The 2,826-nt window shown below is 49.2% G+C and overlaps 1 long non-coding RNA gene across 1 annotated transcript; it reads left to right on the top strand.

Moving 5' to 3' along the window:
- The first annotated feature begins 992 nt into the window (after positions 1-992).
- On the top strand, positions 993-1,949 carry LOC117183647 (uncharacterized). Its single transcript, XR_004468782.1, has 2 exons — positions 993-1,135; positions 1,783-1,949. It is a non-coding gene; the product is annotated as an uncharacterized lncRNA (long non-coding RNA).
- The last annotated feature ends 877 nt before the right edge of the window (positions 1,950-2,826 follow it).

Genomic DNA, 2,826 nt, shown 5'->3' with positions numbered 1-2,826 from the left:
GGGCAAAAGCGCTACAAGACCTTCTCAAAAAGGGGCAAAAATTTGAGTGGGGCGAAGCACAGGAGAACAGCTTCGAAGACCTAAAGCTGTGTCTAACGGAAGCGCCAATATTAGCATGCCCGGACTTCAGGAAAACATTCATACTGCAAACGGACGCAAGCGACTGCGGCCTAGGAGCAGTGTTGACCCAGGAAGATGCAGACGGAGAACATGTAATTTCCTACGCAAGCCGCAAGCTCAAAAGCGAGAAACGAAATACTCCGCAACAGAAAAAGAATGCCTAGCCATCTACTGGGGGGTACACAAGATGAGGATGTACCTAGAAGGCTACCAATTTATCGTAGTTACGGATCACCTAGCCCTCAAATGGTTAAATTCCATCGAAAGCCCATCCGGACGAGTAGCAAGATAGGCATTGGGACTGCAACCGTTCTCATTCGAAATACGATATCGGAAAGGCAAGCTGAACGCAGTGGCGGACGGACTCTCCCGCTTACCACGCGAAGAAACCCGAATAGCAGAAATCGTAGAATGCGCTTGGTATCAAAACAAATGGAACCAAGTAGAGATGACACCAGAAGAAGCTACGGATTTTGCCATAAAACACGGCCGATTATACCGACACATACCAAGCCAAGCCGATGAAGACGACCAACCCTGGAAACTGTGCGTTCCAAAACAAGAGCGACAGAGGGTACTAACCGAAAACCACACAAACCCAACCGCCGGACATCTCGGGATCAGACGCACGAAAATCCGAATAAGGCTGCGATATTTTTGGCCAGGACTAAGCAGAGACGTAACACGATTCGTCCGAACATGCGAAAGCTGCCAAAAATTTAAGGTATCGCAACAGGCAGCGGCTGGCAAAATGCTCACCAAAATCGCAAACGCACCATGGGAAACAATATGCGTCGATTTCGTGGGACCACTGCCAAGATCGCCGCGCGGCAACACCGCACTAATCGTATTTATCGATAAATTTTCGAAATGGGTGGAGGTCACACCGGCAAGAAGCGCAACGGCGGACGCATTCCTAAAGGCGTTCAGAGAAAAAATACTGGCGAGGGGAGGTGCACCAAAGCGAGTGATCTCAGACAACGGCGTACAATTTACAAGCAGAAAGACGAAACAGGTAATGAAAACGTGGGGCATCACCCAACAATTCACGGCTCCATACACACCACAAGAAAACCCAACCGAACGAGCGAACCGAACACTAAAGACTATAATCGCACAATTCGCGGGAGGGAAACACAACAAATGGGACGAACAACTACCCGAACTAACCCTAGCGATAAATAGCAGCAAGTCTGAATCAACAGGGTTTAGCCCGGCATACCTGATATTCGGGAGAGAACTTAGACTACCGGGCAACCTATTTGACGAGGTAACACTAGGGTCAGGGTTCAACAATCAAACAAACCAAGAAAGCACCGACAAACGGAAACAAACAGAAACCATGGCCAGGCAAAACATGGAAGAAGCAGCAGCAAAACAAGCAAGACATTACAATTTGCGAAAGCGAGCATGGAAACCAAAAAATGGGGACTTAGTATGGGTACGAACGCACCCACTATCGAAAAAGATCGACAAGACAACAGCGAAACTAGAACCGAAATACACCGGCCCGTGTAAGGTACTCGAACAAACCTCCCCAGTGATCATAACCTTACAAGATACGACGACGAACAAAAGACTAAGGGCACACGTCTCACAACTAAAACCTGCAAAAATAGAGGAAGCAATTACAATAACGATGCCCTCTCTCTACCTTTTCAGACAAATGGAAAATAAAGAAGAGAAATTCAACATGTCGGCCCGAAAATTCAAAGAGAGGATGTCACGGGCCAGCCACAAGAACCGAGCCACAAAACTTCTACCGGACGCCCTCCCGCCCAGCTCAAGAATGAAAGTATCGGGGACAAAGGTGTCAGCGCCCAGGAAAGCAGAAACGAACATAACAATGGAAACCACGGCAGGACAACGCGAGACCCAAGGAGAACAAACAGCGACGCACAAGGAAGCAATACCAAAAAAAAAGAGGATCAGCTGGGCAAACCAAGCCAAACTACAGGAACAAACGGCACGAGAAACCAGCGAACAACAAGGCCCGAAACTTTCCTGGTCCGAACAAATGGAAGACGAAGAGTCCGACCGGGACGTGCTGGACCTAAACCCTGAGCGGCCAACACCAGAACCGGAAACCCGGAGGCCCATCCATAGAGGCACCATCCCGGGCGAATGGAATGTCGCAGAAAAATTTGAACTAGCGACAACGGCGATCGAACTAGTCAAAGCCAAACTCCTCGACCGCCCAAAACACACTCAACGGCGATTCAAAATGTGGAACGAGAAACAAGAGGCGTGTTGGGTGAAGATCGGCCGAGCTGGAGATGTCCGCATAAGCGCATGGTTCCCAACAAAGTCAGGCGGCAACACTCCACTGGGAAAGGAGGGGGGAGTGTGACGCCCAGCGCCAGGAAAAACAGGCGCCGGCGCCACAAACACCAAACCAACCTCAATAGAATCACCAAGACAAGCCATGAAGATTAGAAAATAAGTATTAGTAGGATAAGTAGAACATAAGCGACAATACATGAAGACCTGCCACAGAATAAAAGAAATATAAATAAACAAACAATACAAATAAACAAACCACAGCTGAGCCCCACCAAGTGTGGCCATAACCCACGCGCCAACGGGCACACTATCAGCCGGCCGTGCAAACGCGTTAGGGCCCCGCAGCACAACGCGCTAGGGACAGACCGTAAGATCAGCCGCGTTTTGGGAATAAAAGGAGCTCCGCCAGAGCGATCATCATCA

This window comes from Drosophila pseudoobscura, chromosome 3 (genome assembly GCF_009870125.1).
Source record: "Drosophila pseudoobscura strain MV-25-SWS-2005 chromosome 3, UCI_Dpse_MV25, whole genome shotgun sequence".
Lineage (NCBI taxonomy): Eukaryota > Metazoa > Arthropoda > Insecta > Diptera > Drosophilidae > Drosophila > Drosophila pseudoobscura.
This window is presented reverse-complemented; position numbering and strand designations above follow the sequence as displayed.